The sequence below is a fragment of the Ipomoea nil genome, unplaced genomic scaffold (assembly GCF_001879475.1).
Source record: "Ipomoea nil cultivar Tokyo-kokei standard unplaced genomic scaffold, Asagao_1.1 scaffold0848, whole genome shotgun sequence".
In the NCBI taxonomy this organism is placed as follows: domain Eukaryota; kingdom Viridiplantae; phylum Streptophyta; class Magnoliopsida; order Solanales; family Convolvulaceae; genus Ipomoea; species Ipomoea nil.
Genome location: NW_017617276.1, coordinates 185506 through 206343, shown reverse-complemented (window position 1 = coordinate 206343; position 20838 = coordinate 185506). Strand labels below are relative to the sequence as shown.

General features: G+C 37.5%; 2 long non-coding RNA genes across 2 annotated transcripts; both read left to right on the top strand.

The window, feature by feature from the left end:
- Positions 1–3755: 3755 nt before the first annotated feature.
- On the top strand, positions 3756–4384 carry LOC109178497. Its single transcript, XR_002053729.1, has 2 exons — positions 3756–3890; positions 4065–4384. It is a non-coding gene; the product is annotated as an uncharacterized LOC109178497 (long non-coding RNA).
- Positions 4385–4598: 214 nt separating this feature from the next.
- Positions 4599–5313, top strand: LOC109178496. Its single transcript, XR_002053728.1, has 3 exons — positions 4599–4627; positions 4691–4854; positions 5083–5313. It is a non-coding gene; the product is annotated as an uncharacterized LOC109178496 (long non-coding RNA).
- Positions 5314–20838: the final 15525 nt, after the last annotated feature.

Genomic DNA, 20838 nt, shown 5'->3' with positions numbered 1-20838 from the left:
CCCTCATGCAATATGGAAAACATTTCATTCTAAGCTCTTCTTCAGATAAATTATTTAAAGGTAAAGTTTGTACCGTACTATAGAGCTCACGCGTGAAACCCAAAGCATCTTCACTTCCCAAACCGTTAAAGGTGGTGAGCATATTCAGATGGAAACTCTTGAGTTCATAATTCCTAGTTGCATCAGATAATTGAATACAAAAGGGATTAACAACTATTACCGGTCTTTGGATGTCTCGAAGACGTGGTTGAGCAGCTTGATTGTGAGGAGGTGGAACTATTGGTGGTACGGGGTCATCCTGTTGACCCACTCTATTGTTTTCAGCCATTTCAAGCCGCCTTCGTACCCTGTTTTTTCTACAAGTATGCTCAATTTCAATATCAATAGGAAATAATTCAACATTCAATTCTTATGCCTTTTGATCGCCTTAAGTTCATAAATAATAATAATAATAATAATAATAATAATAATAATAATAATAATAATAATAATATAATAATAATAATAATAATAATAATAATAATAATGTAAATAGACAAATAAATAAAAATAAAATGATAATGTACCTAACAACAAAAATAAATTTAAAAAAGAAAAAAAACTTAAGGAACAGTTTAATAAAGTGTTCCTCGGCAACGGCGCCAAAAACTTGATTTTGCTATAATCTGCAAGCGCACAGAGTCAATCACAGTATAAATTCCTGGAGTATTCCAGGGTCGATCCCACGAAGAACACTATTAACTGTTATCTTAAATAATCACATTGTTGATATGGAAAAATGCAAATAGATAGAACTAATGTAATTAAAAAGAATATTTATGAATTTAAAGCAAAGAAAATTCCAATTGAGAGAAGACTAGGGATTTGGGGTTCACCTATTAGATAATTAACTAACTCTCCTAAATATTAATTCTTGTAATTATAGTGATGATTGCTCTAATTATATCCTAATACTCCGTCAAGCTACTAGGTTGTATCCAATTAACTGTGATCATCCGTCGATATCTCACCAACATTAATTGAACCCATTAAGCAACAATCAAATCTCACCACAAATACCTAAAGCTATGTCTAGTCTAGGTCAATTGTGTTTATCTTACGAGTTCTAGGTTCATAATTCACCTGTCAGTTCTTCTTATAAACCCTGATATTAGAATTATGCAATGGCCAGTCACACAATCCACAAATAAAATACATAAAATAAATATAATTTAGTTCAATCATTAAACTGAAATTGGAAGAATTAACACATGAAAAATAATCAATTAATCTAATATAGGCTAATCCAAATCCCTAATTAAAGTTCTAGCCAGTAGTCATAATTAAATGCATAAATTGTTCAAGGAACATCATTCTGAAATTCTAAACAAGAATAAAAGTAAGGAAGAGAAATAATTCAAGCCTAAGAAGAAGATAATCGCGATTGAAACTCAAAAATTATAACGCGATGAAGTCTCGAATTCCCTTGCTCGCTGAAGTCGCTGCTGCGCACGTAATCTTCTCCCCCTTTTGTTCTGTTCTGTTTCGTATATGTACTGCCCCCAAAGACAAGAACAATTTCATAAAGGGACTTTCTCCTCTTTGCCGTGAAAGAAAGCAAACCCAAATATCCCTAATTCCCCTTTTTCTTTCGCTGCGCCAATCTGACAAGAAAACTAAAATAAAATAAAGTTAAAATAATAATAATTATAAACTAATGAGACAACTCATTAAAACCTAATTATTAAGGCGCTTATTTAAAATTTAAGAAATAAAATTATCAAATAAATCTAATCTTATAATTAAAATAAAACTCTTATTTATATGAATAAAAATACAATATTAGCCTAATATTTATTAAAGCCCAACTAAACTAGTCTAAAATAGTAACATATAACTAAATATAATACTTATAATATAATTAACCTTAAATTTTAATTTATTTATGCAAATCACTAACTAAAATTACTCTAAATAATGTCTAGAAATTAAGCTTATCAGATTCATCCTTTTCTTTCTGTAATCTTATGCACAGTGTTTTGAAAGCATTAAAAGCCTCAGATTTTTCTCTGAGGAAATATACCCAACAGAACCGTGAGTAATCATCAACACACACAAAAATGAATTTCTTTTCTCCAATGCTTTCAGTTTGAGTTGGTCTCATAAGGTCTATATGGACCAGTTCTTGACATCTCTCAGTAGTAATAATTTTTACTGCTTTGTGGGGAGCCCTGATTTGTTTTCCAATAGCACATGCACCACAAACTCCTTCCTATTCTTCTCTAAGCTTTGGTATCCCTCGAACAGCATCAAGTTTGATCACTTTGTCCATATCTCTGAAGTTTACGTGTCCCAAACGACAATGCCACAGTTTTGATTTATCTGCTTTAGACATAAAATAGGTAGTATCATTTGTTAAAACATAGCAATTATCATATGAACGAGTTCCTTCCATTACAACTTGATCTGCCTTATCACGAACACTACAACAGTCTCGATTGAAACACACATTCCAATTCTGATCACACAGCTGACTGATACTAATAAGGTTTGCTCTCAGGCCACTGACCAAGAGAACTTCGTCCAGATGTGGCAACCCTGGCACATTTAGAATACCTTTACGTACTATCTTTGCCTTTTGTCAGTCGCCAAAAGTCATTGATCCACTACTAGGTTTAACAGACATAAGACACTTAGCATTCCCAGTCATATGTCTCGAACAGGCACTGTCACTAGTACAAAATTGAACATAGAAGATTGACCATAGACCACCATTGTTAAAAGAATGGTTGCCTAATCTTAGCCCAAAAATTTGCGTTGGCAATTTTGTAAATAAGTGATCAATAATGCGCCACCGTTGTTAACTGTAATGGTTGCCCATTGTATTTTTTATATATTTAAAAAAAATTGATTTATAATAAGCAACCGTTTCTAATAGAAATGGTTGCCTTAAAATAGAAATTGATTTATAATAGGCAACCATTTCTAATAGAAATGGTTGCCTAATATTAACCCTGGATCACCACCTAGATCAGGTGCCTAGTGTCCATTCACATCTAAGAAAAAGGGTTCTTCTTCACTGATCTCGTCCATTGTCACACACTACTACACTATCGCACACCACCCCCCCCCCGTCTCACTCTCACCAGAGTCTAGCCGCCACCGCTATCAGCTGCGACACAACCACGGCCTCCACCGCCACAGCCGACTCTCACTCTCACTATCTCAGATCTGATTCGTCGTATCCGCGGCTGGGAATGACGGCAACGGCGGCGAGAAGCTCCGGCGGGACCAAATGCTCAAAGTTAACGTCTTCTTTTCTTTTCTTTTGCTTTTTTCTTAAAATAAATCTCAGATTGGCCTTCCCTCCTTCATATCTGTCTTCCTCTCTTTTAGATCTCCATATTTGACCCTTCTTTCAGATCTCCATATTGGAAAATAGGTTGAAATGTTGGAGAAATGGAGACATCTGGTTCGTTTTCGCTCTTCTCTTTCTTCCCTCAAACAATTCATATTTATGTGTCTCGGATTCCATTTTCATTGTGTATTTTAGCTTATTCTTGCTTCAATTTTTCAGATTATTCGTTTTTTCCTGTTTCAATTTTATCTGAAATTGAGAGATATAGGTTTCTATTTTTTTAGAAAATTGTTGAATTTGTGGTTTTAGCTCTTACTTATTGCAGGTTTTCAAAGTTCAGTTTCGTATTTTGTTCACTTTATTTTGTTGGTGATTAGCTGAGTGGAAAATGTCAGGTTCTAGGTGATGCACTCTCTCCATTAGTGATGCACTGATTGTGGATGAATTTATTAGGCATCCTGAGGCTGATGTGAATGTTGCAGTTGCTTTTTACTTAAGTGAGATTACCAGGATTAGTGCACCAGATGCTCCATATAATGATGAAAAGATGAAGGTACCAAACATCACACTATTTTCTATTTTTAACTTCTCCCTTCATAACATTATGTTATATTGATATACAAGATGTCTTCCAATTAATAGTCCAAGTTTTTGAGAATTTATATGATGATTCGAGCAAATCATTCAATAAGAGGGCCTTTATTCTTGAAACTGTTGCAAAGGTTAGGTCATGTGTTGTCATGTTGGATCTGGAATGCGATGGACTTGTCATTGAGATGTTTCAGCATTTCTTTTCTTTAAGACAATAGGTATCATCTTCTGGCTCATGATGCCTTTGTCTGTGTGTTTTTATTTATTTTTAAATTTATTATTGTTGTTATTTTTATTACTAAAAATACAAGTTCCAAATATTTGATCTAGTGAACCTTTCTTGTATTTATTTTTTTGGTGGCATTTTTAATCACGTGGATACTTATATTCTCAATAAGTATATGGTTACTTGAACATATCCTTTATGCAAAAAAGAGGATCTAGTATTTGTTGAAACTTTCCTGTCGATGGCTCGATGCCATCATAGAACAGTTTCCTATACTTGTTTATGGTTTGTATAAACTGATCTCATAAAATTCTAACAGTGCACTATGGAGAGCTGAAATTTGTTTTTATGCACAATGGGGGTGCAAGAGTTGATTATGTCTTCTTATCCATGGCAACAATAAGTCAATAATGAGTCTCTTATAATAGAAGAAAGCGAAGATGTATCTGGCTAGTGTGAAAAAGGACAGCAAGGTCTAGTCTTTGTTTCCTAAATTCTTTTTTGAGTACTATTTCTGATTGTTTACTATCTTCCAGGATATTATGCCAATTGGTAAAAGGTTGGGGGAGAAAGTGTTTGCAGACAGTGCATTGAAACTAAAGCCTTACTTGACACAAGCTGTAAAATCTTTGGATCTCTCTTTGCATGAATACAGTAAAGTTGTTACCTCGACACTGGAAGGAACTACAAAAACCAATTGGTAAGTTAATCTCTTGTTTGGTTATTATAGTCTCTCTATATGGAATTTTGGAGTATTAAAAGAAGTTATTATCTCTTCATTGGGTTTCTTTTTTGGCCTCTCTAAATCATCAGACTTTCAAGCGAAGCTGATGTTGTAAAATTATTTTTACTACAAATTTTTTGTTCCCCATTTTCTTGGAGTTTGTTTCATGTACTAACATCATTTTTCATTGTGGATTTTGGTTAGACTGTTGGGAGTAAAGCAGCTACTGCATCTTCAGATGGAGCAGTTACCCACATGCTGGGGAATCAGTAATCAACCAGCTCTACTGCAAAGGACACATACAAGTCTGAGACTAATGACCCACATGCTGAGGAATCAGTAAAATCCTAACTCATGTACACAACTGACAGAATATTTCGACCATGCGCTTTCAAGTATTCTTTTTAGTATTTAAAATTCTCTCTTTGATAATTCTCTTTTTTATTATTTATTATGTTTTTTTTTGGCATTCTTTCTACTTATAGAAACAAGAGAACTTCTTTGAACTCTGTTTTAGGTTCCCTATATTTTTTCAATAAGATACTGCCATCTTTTAGTCAATTACTCGAAACTTTATCGTTGTAGAGTGATTTGGGCATAAATGGTAGGATTGACATATGCTTAGCTGCTGATCCTGTGAGAACCGACGTTGCACTGCCTGTCGTGTTCCATGCTTTGGATGATGTGATCTATAATGTTATGGTCAGTGTCTTGTTTACATGGTATAAAAGTGAACTTTAGCTTGTGCCTATTTTCTTTTAAATATAGTTTTAAAATTATTTTTTATGTGATCTATAATGTTATGGTCAGTGTCTTGTTTACATGGTATAAAAGTGAACTTTAGCTTGTGCCTATTTTCTTTTAAATATAGTTTTAAAATTATTTTTTATGTGATCTATAATGTTATGGTCAGTGTCTGATTTACATGGTATAAAAGTGAACTTTAGCTTGTGCCCATTTTCTTTTAAATATAGTTTTAAAATTATTTTTATTTTTTTTTAATTTTTAAAACAGTATCTGCGACCATTCCTATCTAAGAATGGTCGCGGAAAGTTGATTTAAAAAAGCAATACGCGACCATTCCTATCCAAGAATGGTCGCGTATTACATTTGAATAAAAAAATAAAAAAACAATACGCGACCATTCTTGGTGAAGAATGGTCGCGTATTACTGACAATGCGCAACCATTTAAAAACGGTCGCGTAAAGTCCATGACTTTCCGTGAGCCTCTCATAGGCAACCATTGTACAATGGTCGTGTAATGTCTTTTACAATGGTTGCGTATGTGCAGTTTTGTACTAGTGTGTCGAAATACCATCTTGCTTCAGTCATAGCGGCAGTTAGTACTATTGTGGGATAGCAGATTACTTCTGATTTTATGACCCAAACTTGTCTTGTGAAAGGAGTGATAGACTTATTCCGATATTTTTCCTTCCTTTGATATCTGTAGAAGAAGTAACATTCAGGTCTGGTGTGCCCTTTTGTCACACAATAGTGACAGATTGGTGAATACTGTTTAACTTTTACATACTTAGTCTTAACTTTTGAGTGTTGAGACTGAAATTTGACATTGCCAGGTTCAGCCTCAGTGATAAGAGTAGACACGCTTCCTCTCTGAGAAAACAGAGTTGATCTTGATGATTGGCCCCTTTCATAAATGAGTTCTGAACTACCAACAGATGTACCTCCTTTGATAAACACAGGAGCAAACATTAAGGATTTTCCACTTTCAAATCCGAGCCCTGTTTTATTATTAGGATTGCGACCAGAATCCAGAATTTTGTCTAAGATTGAAGTGGTATCCATCATCTTGATAGTTTTCTTCAGATCCTCCAGTTCTTTTATCAGCTTTCCCTCTCGAGATCTGATCTGATCAATAAGGTCATTTTTCGTCACTAAATCAGCATTTAGTTTCTTTAGTAGCTCATCTTGGTGTTTCAGATCTTCATTTAGATTCTTGTTGATTTTCACTAGTTGTTCCCAGCTACCAACCAGTTTGGCAAAATCCATCTCTAGCTGAACATGTTGTTCTTCAAAATCATCTGATGATATGTAGGACTCATCATCAGTTTCATCTTCTTCTGAGTGAATCTCTGTTGCTGTGAAGAAAGCCACAAAGTTTCCAACATTTTCATCAGACGGGTCATCTGTTGTTTCCTCTTCATCATCACTTAGGGTAGAGACAGACATGGATTTCTTTCTTTTGAGATAAGTTGCATATTCAAATTGTATATGTCTAAACCCTTCACACTCACGAGTGAACTGACCGATTCAGAGTTTTAACTGTGTCTGTAGATGTGTTTCTGAATTACCCTACTCGTCCAGTCTGGGACTGACTGATCTTCGTGAAAGAGGACGGTCCTGATTTCTGATATGCGAAGTTTCCACCTTTGGACTTAGTCCTGTTGGGTTGTCCTACACTCCTTCGATTAAAACCTTTCAGGATTTTCTTGAATTTTTTTGTCAATAAGGCTAAAGCTTCATCATCTATATCATCTGTGTCAGATTCTCGATCAACGTCAGCCACAAAAGCCACTGACTAGCCTTTTCTGTTGGATACAGGGTCGTCATCAGCCAACACCTGAAGTTCATAGGTATGCAGATTCCCCATAAGCTCACCTACACTCTTCATTCTGAATCGTTTGGGTAGAGAACGAAGGATCTTCTTGACAACTCTTTCCTCTGTAAAAAGTTTCCCAAGTACTGATGCTCTGTTAATCAAATCCTGAACACGACTGTGGAAGTTAGATATAGTTTCTTCTTCACTCATCCTGAGAGCTTCGAATTCTGATAGGACCATCTGGAGCTTTGATTGTTTGACATCACTGGTGCCCTCATACCTGGTTTCAAGAATTTCTCAGACACGTTTTGCCTCTTTTGTTTCTGTAACCAAAGTGAAAATTGATTCATGTAGAGATCTTACAATTGAATTCAATGCTTTATTATTCAGATCAGAGGAAGATATTTCATCTTCAGTCCAAGTCTCTATCGGTTGGATTCCAGTGGTACCATCATCATTCTGGACCGTCGGAGGACTCCATCCAGTGATGACAATACGATAAACTCTGGTGCCTTGAGCTTGAAGGTATATCTCCATTCGAGCCTTCCAGAAGGAATAATTGTGACCATGCAATTCCGGTGGTTTCATATTAGCATCCATCCTGATTCAAACAGACGACCAGCCAGAACTCACAAGCAGAGAGAAGTCCAAATATCTCAACAGATAACCAAGTAAACAGCTTCTTAAAGAAGAAAGAGAAATGCAAAAAGCTTTTCATGTATGGATCAAGTCATTATGTAGACTTAAAAGCTCTGATACCACATGTAATTTTGCATATTCTCTTAATCTGGGATTATCGATTTACTTTCTTGCAAATTGAATAGGTGACTGACTAACTCAGATTCTCAAACAAACAGTCATTCAGATAGATAGGCAGATATTGCATATTGCGGAAGACTAAGGCAGAATGTAAATCAACACATATGTTTGTTTACCTAGTTCGATACGGTGTGTATCTACATCTGGGGGACGATCACCGATGCGTCCAATCCACTAACTCAGAATCCAATGTACAAAGGTAGAGAAGAACAATCTCACCCAAGTGCCCCACACAAGGTCAGTACCCAGTCTACAAAGATTTAGTGGATTGTTGAAGTTGGAGAGCCACGCATTCAGAAGTCCAATGAAATCCCTTCAATTGGAGAGCTAACTCTGATGCAGTCCGCTTCAATGACACAGTCCCACGTTGTTCCCACAACTGAGTGATCTTCGCGTCTAATCGTTTAAGCAAAGTTGATACTTCTCAATTTCTTCTTCGTAATCACCATGAACTTATCGTCTTGAGAAGAGGCATGACAACCATAGATGTGTATTCTGTTTAGTATAGAGTGTTGCGGTTTCAATCAATGCAACCCTAACTTCTGAACATATAAGTATATATATACTTCTTGATTTGGACACTCTCCAAATATATCTCTGGTTGTAAAAATGTAAGACTTTTTGTGATGAAAGAAATCTTGAGATTCGGTCCATACCTCACAAGATGATTCGCTGATATTCTTTCCAAAACCATCATCTCATAACCGCGTGCCAGCTTTTAGAAACTTTCCTTTATCAATCCTTCGGTGGCTTGATCTAGATGTGCGTCTGTTGATTTAACTGATCAATCAGTCTTCTTCTGAGATGGTCAGACACCAAGCTAAACCCTATCTTAATTTGCCATAATAATATTGCAAATTATATGTTGCGATTTTTCTTAAAGAAATAAAACACTAACACAATTGATTAAAGAGTCTAGTAAATTTAGGTCCTCCGACTATTTAATAAGGGATTAGGAAACAATTTTCAAGGCAATATTAGAATTAATTAGATAGTTAATTCTGTTTAAGGGATAATTTTCCGGGGTGTCACAGCTCCGCCTGCTAAACCTGATCGTCCAGTTGGGTTCGGAACAGCGCATGGTCCGGGACACACCGCCCGTGTAGCCTGGTCGTCCATCTGAATCCCTCGGGGTATTCAGCCGGAGTCACACCGACTACTGAGGCTAGTCGCCCATCCGATTTTCGTCCGAGAGCCCGCCCGGGTACACACCGGCTGCTGAGATTGGTTGCTAAAGGATGAACAGCTGCCGTCGTTAGACGTCTTATATGACGGTTGGGAAGGGTCATGGGGAACTGTCTCTGTCTAATTTGGTTTCCACAACTGCCAATCTTCGATCTAAGGAGGCAACTTTGGCATTCAAAGATGAAAAGCCCTCTTCAATGAGTTGATTTTGTCTTCACAGTTGAACCAACATGCGCTCCTGGGTAGTCATGGACTCATGTTCCTCCTTAGTCCTTTGCTGTTTTCTCCTAGCACTCTCCTCACTGTCATGGTCGCTATCTCCCTCCCTTTCTTCATCCTCTCCCATTTCCTGAACTACTTGCTTCAGCTTTTTGATTGGAATAGCCAGCTGTTCCATCAACAATCTCCTTTCGGCTAAGGGTCTCTTAGCTACCTCCTCAAGGGTGATATACTCATTATTATCAACTTGGTAAATGCCGTAGCTACGGAGATTCTAGGCGTTAAAGATCATATTGCCCACAGGTTTAGCCATGGTTTGGCTCACGTCTACCCCCTTCTTTTCCAAAATCCAACTTAAAATCATGTCGTAAGGCAAACTCTTGCGGTTGTGGCCAACACAATAATCCATATGCTTGAGCATCAAAGCTGGCAAATTAAATTTCACTTTATGCTTCAGGAAGTAAGCAAAGGTGCATTCTAGGCTTCCTACATCCTTGCTCTTGTTTTTGTTAAGCAACAAGCTATTGATCACGAGCATTACCAAAATCCTTTGCTCGGCCGTTAACCACCTCTTTTCCGGCCTAGTAGCTTGAGTGAAACCATCAGTCCTTCCCAACAAATACCCCAAGTAGTCCTTGTGTCCCAAGTCCCCCGTTCCAATCCACATTTCTCTTTTATAGGCCGCCACTCCGGTTGGAGTAAACTTGATGAGTTTAGCTAGTCGGTTCTCATTTAATGAAATCTTTGTTCCCCTCACATTGGATGTGATTTCCAACTTGTCACCTTCTCTAGTGACACTCATATGATGGTAAAATTATTTGACCAAATCGGGGTAAGTGTCACACTTCATTCCCAAAAACAAATCCAATAAACCTTGATATTTAAGCAAATCCAAAATGTCACTAGAGAAGAACTCGGGTAATTGCCTTCCAAAACAGAGTAATGGGCATCCACTAATTCCATTCTTTTGACAATACTTGACTTCCTAGGCATGGTGAGATGATCAAAATTGGAGTAGAAGCTTACTCTTCTTTCTTCCCTCTTTTTCCGATGAAGCTTGCGGCGGTGAGGATGCCGGCGGTGGTGCTGTGGCGGTGACGGGTGGTGACCGGCGGTGACGGTTGGCAAATGGTGGTGGGCTGCTAGGTGAGGGAAGGCAGCGGGCTGGGGGGGGGGGGTTCTCCTGCTTTTCGGTTGAAAACAGCGGGTGGGGGTGTGGGGAAGAAAAGGGGGAGAAAAGAGTTTTAATTGGGAATGTAGGCTAGGGTTTGGGAAGATGAAAGATTAAAAGGAATTAAGGTTTAAAGAAATTCAAGAAACAATACTGGCTTAGATGGTTTAAAGGTGGGTTTAAGAAGAAAGTGGCTAAGGTTCAAACCTCTTAAGTAATAATTAAAAGTTTTAGGCTTTACTTTTTCCTTAAGGTCCCTAAAACTTTACTAGTACCAAACTTAAATAAATTTAAAAATCCCAAGTTAGGCTTTTTCAATTAACCCTTAAGTTACTTAGTCAGGCAAGTCTAAGGTCTAGCAAATTTTAAAAGAACCCAACTAAGAGGTCTAATTAAATCTACCCAAGGCAAAAAGGAAACTTAAAGGAATTACAAAGAGAAAGGTAAGGCTCTAAGGTAAAGGGTGTAGGTTCGGGAGAAGGTACCTGATGGATCCTCCTCTACTAGGTTTTCAGCCTCCGCTTGTGAGCGACTCATCACAAACACCTTGCCTTGAGACGGCCCCGATCTTCCCGGATGTGCACTCACGTTTCCCCGATTGTTCCCACCTCCCGATTGTCCAGAAGTTGGTGGCCTTGCACTAGAGTAGTGATGGGGAGGTGCTCCTTGTTCTGTCCGGTAATTGCACTCAAAGGATTTGTGCCCTTTCCTTCAACAATTAAAGCATTGTACCAAATTTCCTTGGCAATCCTTGCCGAAGTGATCCTTACCACACCTCCGGCAAACAGTTTGCTTCCCTTTACTCTCAATGTTCGCCCTCACCGATCCTTGGGTTTGAGGGTAAGCCGTCCTAGCATTGAAATCACCCCGTGGCTTCTTAAAACTCGAGTTCCCACCTCCCTCAATCTTTCTCTTGGCTTGATCACTTAACCCTCTTTGCAACTATTGGATTCGATAGAGGTCGGGGGCACTAGAGTAAGCTTCATTAAGCGTCCTCGGCTTGTACACTGTTAAGGACTTCCTTGCTTCATAATTGAGCCCAGCCACGAACTTCTCTACTTTGGTGGCCTCGGTGGGGACCAACACGTGGGCAAAGCGGGCTAGCTCCAGAAATCTCTTGTGGTACTCTACCACCGACGAGGCCCCTTGCTTCAGATGTAAGAACTCTTCGTACATCGGTGCTCGGACGTGGGAAGGATAGAAACGTTCCTGGAGCTTGTCCTTCAAGGTCTCCTAACTGAACCCCGGCTCATCCTGACACACCGGTCCCTTATGGACCCCTAATTTATTCACGACAAGCTAATCCTAATGATTATGATGGAAGAGTGCAAACAATTAAATAAAGCAAGCAATGAATCAGGGTTTTGAAAACAATAGAGACAGAATGAGATTCCTGGAATTCAAGTGTTTAATCCCCTAGTGCCTAACCTAATGCAATATTAAATCTGGGTTTAAACTAGTGTGAGAATGCAAAGATGGTATAGAGTTACTCCCGTAATCTCTAAACCTAGTGAATATCCACTCCCGCGATATAAACACCTTATAAGAACAAGAACAAGCATTCATAATTAATTCCTAACTACTACCATCTCCCAATGTGCAATAATCAAGAATTAAAACTCCCTAACGAAAATGTCATTTCCCAAGGTGCAATAGTTAAGTGCAATTGTGTGTGCCCCAAATTATGCCCAACTCCCGTTGTGACATAAAGAAAGCTATGAAACAAGTAATTACGGCCTTTAACTACTAGCAACAACAATAATAAACACAATCGCAACACAAGTTTAAAACCCAAATAATAATATATTAATGAATCTGAGAACATAGGCACATAGGTTCATAAACACTTTTTACCCAAAATCACTAAGGGAATTTAGCCAAGCATGGCTAAATTATACATAGCTAAAGATAATAAAGAAAATACAAATTATCAAAAGAGTACAAGAATGAACTGGACGATTTTCTCAAATGTCCCTAGCTTTCTTCTTGCTTCCCAAGACAACTTATGACTTTTGATTTCTTTTCTTCTTGTCTCCAAATATCTCTGAATGAATATTAGGGTTGAGGAAGGTGAGATTTTATAATAGGTACAAAGATAGGGCGAATTTGGAGTTTCTCTTTTTTTTTTTTTTTTGGAAATTGCCGCCCTTGATTTTAAATTGCAAATCCAATTTTTTATTTAAAGCAAATCAGTGCCTCTTCTCCACTTTTGGATATAATTGCCGCCATTTTCCTTTGCTGCTTCTTTTAGAATTCAACGCGACCCGCTTTCTTTTTGTAGTTCAGCGACGCTCGACGCGTCGAGCACGCGGTAATATAATTCAAAGGTTACTGCCTTTTTTCAACGTGTAAGGTCCTGGACTCGACACGTTGAGTCTTCCGGTCTCCAATTTGTCTATTTTTTGCTCCAAACTCGCCTTAAAACTTTCCTTGCTCTCGTACTTGACCTATAATGGTTCTAAACCATGCCTAAATAATAATAATAAAAAAAGGATTATGCAATTATAATACTAAAATAATGAACTCAAGCCTAACAAATATAATCAAATCAATACTAAAAATATGACTCACATCAGCTTGATTGGCCATAATGAAAGATCCTACGATAAATTTTTAAAAACAACACGGAAAATTTAGAAAGAAGCTACGGGCCGGAAATGAGAGCCATCGGCTAGAGAAATCAGCCACATGCAGGTCAACAGTGGAAGCTCACAGAGGTCCCTCGCTGGAAACCTAATGAGGAAACTCAAAAAACTACCTTCGACTCTGAGTGCAACAAGTCTCATTCAGACATTCCCTGCATGGAAAAAGCTAATCAGAAGGAGCAGGGCTGTCCTCAGAAGATATCTACACAGTATAGAGCCACGCGATGCATTAATGAAAAGTTGAATCCCCAAGGAAATAGACAAACTAAGGTTAGCAGAGGTAATGAAGTAGGTAGCAGCGTACAGACAGCTGCAAGTGCCAGGCATGTAAATGAAGCATTAATGGAGCATTTAATGACTGAGGAAAGCCTTGACACTAGTGGTCAACAAAGTATCATCCCTTACCCTCTCTATGAAGATCTAGTGGATAATACTAAGGAACCTGAGGGCCTGGAAAGCAGTGAATATGGGTCTCTTTTGCTACTCCAAAGGAAAAAGACAAAAGTCCCAACTCTCATTGAGCAAGCCAACGATTCTGAGATGGTCAACGATGATTTTTTTTTTTTCAGGTAGCCCAGAAAACTTGCTAGAGGCGGGTTCTGCGTTGCAAGCCCGCCTAAGTCAAGGAGTTTTATATCTTGGAACTATCGAGGTCATGGCAACCCTGCGACAGTTCAAATTCTTGTGGGCATTGTTCACACAAAGAAGCTGGTGTTACTTTTTCTTATGGAAACTCGCTTATGTTACGATAGGATGAACCCAATTAAGAAGTTATTAAGCCTTGACAATTTATTCACTGTTGATAATGTGGGCTACAGTGGCGGTCTATCGTTATTGTGGAAGAATGAGCTGACAATAGATATCCTAAGCCATTCCAGAAACCACATTGATACCACTATTAAAACAGCAGAGTCTTCTTTTTCATAGAGGTATATTGGTTTCTATGGATGCCTAGAGAGACACCACAGGAAAATATCATGGGAGCTCTTAAAACACCCGTCTCTTCAAAACTCTCTACCTTGGTTGCTGATGGGGGACTTCAACGACATACTATGCCTGGAAGAGAAGATTGGAGGCATATGTCAAACCCAATGGCTAATGCAAGGTTTCTAGGAAGCAATCAACTTCAGTGGTTTTAGGAATTTCAAGTTCAAAGGATATCAATTTAGCTGGGAGAAAGGAAGGGGCACCAACAATTGGATTACGGAGAAGTTAGACCGAATCCTTGAGAACGTGAGGTGGCTAGATTGTTTCGGTGAGGCTAGGGCAGAAACTTTTGAAGCCCCTTTAAGTGACCACCTCCCTCTAGCTTTATGGCCAGGGAAATCGATTCATGCAAGAAGTAGGAGGAAGTTTAAATTTGAGAATTTCTGGCTAAAGGAATCCCATTGTAGAGAGATTGTGCATCAATGCTGGAAACACACTGAAAGCCTATACCTCTGCGCTAGATTCGAGATATGTAGCCAAGAAATTTGGAAATGAGGGAAAATATTAACAAAAATTTGCAACATCAGATTGAAAATCACAGACACCAGATGAACTATCTTAGGCCAAGAGCAGATGACAGAGGAATTTGGGAGTTATCGATGGCCCAGAAACAATTCATAGATCTCATTGATAAACACAACCAATTCTGGAAGCAACGAGCTAAAATGTCCTGGTTAAAAGAAGGAGATAACAACACCAAGTATTTCCACAATGCTGTCAGACAGAGAAGAAGAACCAACGCAATTCAAAGGCTCCAGAACCAAAGGGAAGACTAGATTAATCAAGGCCCTGAGTTAAATGCTTTGGTGAGTGATTACTTCACTAATATTTTTTCTAGCTTTACTGGTGATTCTAATCCTATTCTTAGTTGTATTTCCTCTAGAATTACTAATACTCATAATAGAGACCTGTTGAGAAATCTCACTAGAGAGGAAATTAAAAAAGCTACCATTGGCATGCATCCTGACAAAAGTCCGGGGTTTGATGGTTTTGATGTTATCACATATGTGCTTGTTTTTATAGTTATTTTGAATCATCTCTGTAATTAAGTTCATTAATTTTGCTTATTTAATACATGTTTTCCTTGCTATTATCATTTAATTATGGTTCACACTTGTTTTGAATGTTTTACGGTGTTTGTTAGTGTTTTTGAACCATTATAGGTCAAAGTTATGAGCAAGGGAAGTCCTAGGACAAAATTGGAGTCAAAAGTGAATCAAAAGACCGAAGAGTTGTAATTCCCGTTGAATTCGGCGACAGCTTAGTATTTTGATCATATCTCATGCTAGGAATGTCTGATTCAGGTGATTCTTGCGCCATTGGAAAGAAGACTCGAAGGGCTACAACCTATGACTCAGCAGAAAACTCGACGCGTCGAAAATTTCCAGTGACATTTCATCTCGCACAGATTGGCAACAGTTTAGTATTTTGATCTTATCTCATGCTAGGAATGTCCGATTGAGGTGATTCTTGCGTCATTGGAAAGAAGACTCGAAGGGCTACAACTCTTATGTAGACATCAAAGTCTAAATAATAATAGAAAATGGTCAAAATAAGCTTGCAAACCGTACTTATTGCACTGGGCGCGATTTTAGAAACTTCCTAATTTAAAGTGGCATTCTCCAAAGCTAAAGAAAGGATAGTAATTTCCTAATCATATGATGGCAGAAATATCAAATGATTAAAGACGGCAATTTCTTATTAAATAGGAATATTCCTAATTTCTCAAGGGTTGATCCCAACTTTGTACCTATTATAAAATCCCACCTTCCTCAACCCTAAGAAGAATGAGTTTTAGTTTAGAGTAAATAATTAGAATAGACAATTGTATAGTCCAGAATTCAGAATTCAGAGATTCTTGGAGACAAGAAGGAGAGAAATCAAGAGCCACAAGTTATCTTGGAAAGCAAGAAGAAGACTAGGGAGATTTGGGAAAATCGTCTGGTTAATTCTTGTACTCTTTTGATGATTTGTAATTCTTTATTTATATTTGCTATGTATAATTTAGTCATGCTTGCCTAAATTCTTTAGAGATTCTTGGGTAAAAGTGTTTATGAACCTATGTGCCTGAGCTCTCAGTTTCTTTAATATATTATTATTTGGGTTTAATACTTGTGTTGCAATCGTGATAATATTGTTTGATGCTTGTAATTAATGGCCATAGTTACTAGCTTCATAGCCATGTTTGTGTCACCAATGGGAGTTGGGGCATAAATTAGGGTACACACAATTGCACCTAATAGTTGGACCTTGGGAAAGGGGAACTTATTAGGGGAAGTTTATTCTAGATTGTTGCCAATCGGGAGATGGTAGTAATTAGGAATAATTGAATGCCGATCTTCGATCTTATTGGGTGTTTAAGCCACGGGAGTGGAAATTCACTAGGAATAGAGATTACGGGAGTAATTCAATTCCACTTTGCATTCCCACACAAATCTTAATTCCAAACTAAATATTGCAAACGATAATTGGCACTAGGTGATTAAATACTTGAATCCCATGAATCTCAACTTCTCTCTAATTGTTTTCAAAATCCTGAACCTCTGTTTTATTTTATTTATTTTATGCCAATCAATCATCTAAGTAATTGTTAGGATTAGCTCTAATGAATAAGTTAGTAACTAGTGCTTGATACAACCACTTCCCTGTGGATCGATAACTCGTACTCCGAGAATTATTTGTTTGCAAATATACTACCCATCAAATTGGCGCCGTTGCCGGGGAAGTGGTGTTTCTAGTATTAACATTAGTGAAATCTTTATTCTAGGAGACTAGTTCATTTTTATTTTTTTTTAATTTTTTATTTTATTTTATTTTATTTTGCTAACCCATAACAAGTTCATTGTTTTGAGTGTGATTTAGTTTATGGATAGATATGCATTCCAAGGAACCATGCCACCGTTTTACCCTCCTTCTCAAGGTTATGAGATGAGTTGGAATATGAATAGAGAATATGGAGGAATGGAACAACAATTCCCTTTCTCAAATTTTGCCAACTCTAGTCAAGGATATTATCAAGAAAGTTCATATCAAACATCACAACCCCAATGGTGCTCATTTTGTGGTGGGAATCACTTTGTGGAAAATTGTTACATGCTCAACCCCACCAACCATATCCATCAACAATCTACTCAAGGATTTTGTGCCAACATGAGTCAAGCTACTTATCAAAGATGCATACCACCTACTCCACAACCCTCACGGTGCATGATATGTGGTGGATCTCATGAGGCGGAAAATTGCTTTATCATGGATCCCAATTACAAGTATCAAGGGCGAGCTCAAGAGTTGCCGTACCAAGAGTTTCAACAAGATTGTCAATCACTTGACCAAATAATTGAGATGAAGTCCAAAGAGACCAAGGTAATGCAATTGTGCTCGAAATATCTGGAGTTACAAGATCACATGAAGGCTCAACTTGATCGCATGAATGCTCGACTCGATCACATGATGGCTCGACAGCAAGATTTGACAATTCAAGAGCCACTTCAAGATTCATTTAATGGAGAGGTTCTAGAAGAGTTGCTCTTGCCAAATGAAGGTCATGAAGTTGAGAGAAATAAAAAGGATGATGAGGATCTTAGAAAGGAAGATGAAGAAATATTTGATAAATGCATTGAGATGGAGACACCAAGCTGGGAGGAAAATGTAGAGTTGCAAGGTAATGATGGCAAGGAACATATAGAGAGTTGCCCATTAGATGAGGAAGTTTTTAATGGAGCACATGATTTGAATGAGGATGTCTCACCAATGGAGAGCACTTCCCTTGGAGAGAACTTCAGAGAAATTTTGAATTTGGGAGGCATTGGAGTTCTTAAGGATAATGGCACACATTTGCCTATCTATATATCCAATGATTCCCAATACTTGCTGGTTCATGTGAATGATCCGAGACTCTCATTACTTGTTGAACAAAAGAGTGTTGAAAAAGAAGGAAAAGAGAATGGAGGCATAATTCTTGATTCGGGCAAATGTGGTTCCTTACATGATGACGTGAAGGGTTCGAGCTTAAGAGAGTTTATAAATGGACACCACTTGAAGAAATACTTGGAAGAGAAAGTTGATGGAAAGAAGGGGATTTTTCTTCTCCAATCACTTGATGGCTAGAGAGGTAACGTCGAGCTAACGACGTTAAATTTAGCGCTTCATGGGAGGCACCCCATGTTATCTTTTATTACTTTTCCTATTTATTTATTGCTTTCTAGTTTCGTCTTTTTAGTTTTATTATTTTCTAGTTCGTGATTATTTTATTGCTTCTTGGTTTTCTCTTTTCTCTTGTTCTCCTTTTCTTTTATGTTGCATCAGGGACGATGCAAAGTTTTAAGTGTGAGGGGGAGGAATCATTAATTTGGGGATATTTCTAAGTTTTTAAAATTTTTGCTTTTGCTTGGATGACTCATATGCTATTTTTGGTGAATAAGTTACTTGTCTTAGCATGCAGTTACAATTACTCTCTCTTGTTGGTTTGTGGTTTGTTTTAGTGGTGCTTGCTGCATCTCAATTTGTGATGGATGATTTGAGGTGTAACACATATTTGATCTATTCTCTTGCCAATAGCTTTGTTAACCACTTAATAATTGGATTAGTTCTTGATCTTGTGTTTTGCATTGCTAGTGAAGGCTTATGTGAGATTCCGGTCATGGGTGTTTTGCTAGAACTTGCCTCATTACTCCCTAAGTGATGTCTAAGTTTTGCATGTTTTGAAGTGATTTAGGCCATTTTTGTTTAGCCATAGCCTTTAAACCTGTCCCTATATATATTTTTATCCTTCGTATCCCCATTGTGCCTTTTGTTTGTTTAAATAAGTGCTAAGCACTTATCCCCTCTTTGTGATTGTTTTTCTTTGATTTACCCCATTATTATAACCCTTAACCCGTGGCCAAATATTTCCCTTCCACCCTTGAGAGAATGAAACTTTTATCTTTATCTTTTCCGTAATAAGAGTTTTATGGAGTTGTGCTAAAAAAAAAAAAAAAAAAGCAGCTAGTGTTACAAATGTTCAAGTGTGGAGGTCATGAAAGTTTGGATTAAAATTATCTTGCTATATCCAAAAGAAGTCCAAAGACAAAGAAAAGAATGAGAAAAAAAAAAAAAGAGATTGAAAGTTTTTGAGTTTGGATCCCCACTTTACCAAAGAGATGCTAAGTTCTTAAAAGAAATTTGCTCCTTGGAATTATGATTATCTCATCTCTTCCAAATTTTGAAAAGTTTAGATAAATTGTGACATTCTCTCTTTTTGATTAATTTTTCCATACCACTTCTTTGTTAGCCATCACCCGTAGCCCCATTACAAGCTAAATAAAGTCCTATTTGATCTTAGCATGCATTCTTAGATTTGATCTAGGGGAGTATGAAAGGCAAGCCTAAGGGATCTCATTCATGAACCGTATCTTGCATAATCTCAACTGAGTATTTGTGCACATTTGATCCTCACATGTTTTAAATTCTTGGTGCTTGGTTATTGGCTTGGAAATGGGTCTCTTATGTGCCAAACTAATTTGATTCTTGAAGCTTGTTGTTTTGTAGCAAGTTGGTTGGTGGTTTGAAAGGTTGTGCAAGAGAGAGCATTAGTAATTTGTATGTCTTGACTTGTGATTTTATTCCTTGGTTTTGCTTGAGGACAAGCAAAGGCTTAAGTGTGAGGGGGTGATGTTATCACATATGTGCTTGTTTTTATAGTTATTTTGAATCATCTCTGTAATTAAGTTCATTAATTTTGCTTATTTAATACATGTTTTCCTTGCTATTATCATTTAATTATGGTTCACACTTGTTTTGAATGTTTTACGGTGTTTGTTAGTGTTTTTGAACCATTATAGGTCAAAGTTATGAGCAAGGGAAGTCCTAGGACAAAATTGGAGTCAAAAGTGAATCAAAAGACCGAAGAGTTGTAATTCCCGTTGAATTCGGCGACAGCTTAGTATTTTGATCATATCTCATGCTAGGAATGTCTGATTCAGGTGATTCTTGCGCCATTGGAAAGAAGACTCGAAGGGCTACAACCTATGACTCAGCAGAAAACTTGACGCGTCGAAAATTTCCAGTGACATTTCATCTCGCACAGATTGGCAACAGTTTAGTATTTTGATCTTATCTCATGCTAGGAATGTCTGATTGAGGTGATTCTTGCGTCATTGGAAAGAAGACTCGAAGGGCTACAACTCTTATGTAGACATCAAAGTCTAAATAATAATAGAAAATGGTCAAAATAAGCTTGCAAACCGTACTTATTGCACTGGGCGCGATTTTAGAAACTTTCTAATTTAAAGTGGCATTCTCCAAAGCTAAAGAAAGGATAGTAATTTCCTAATCATATGATGGCAGAAATATCAAATGATTAAAGACGACAATTTCTTATTAAATAGGAATATTC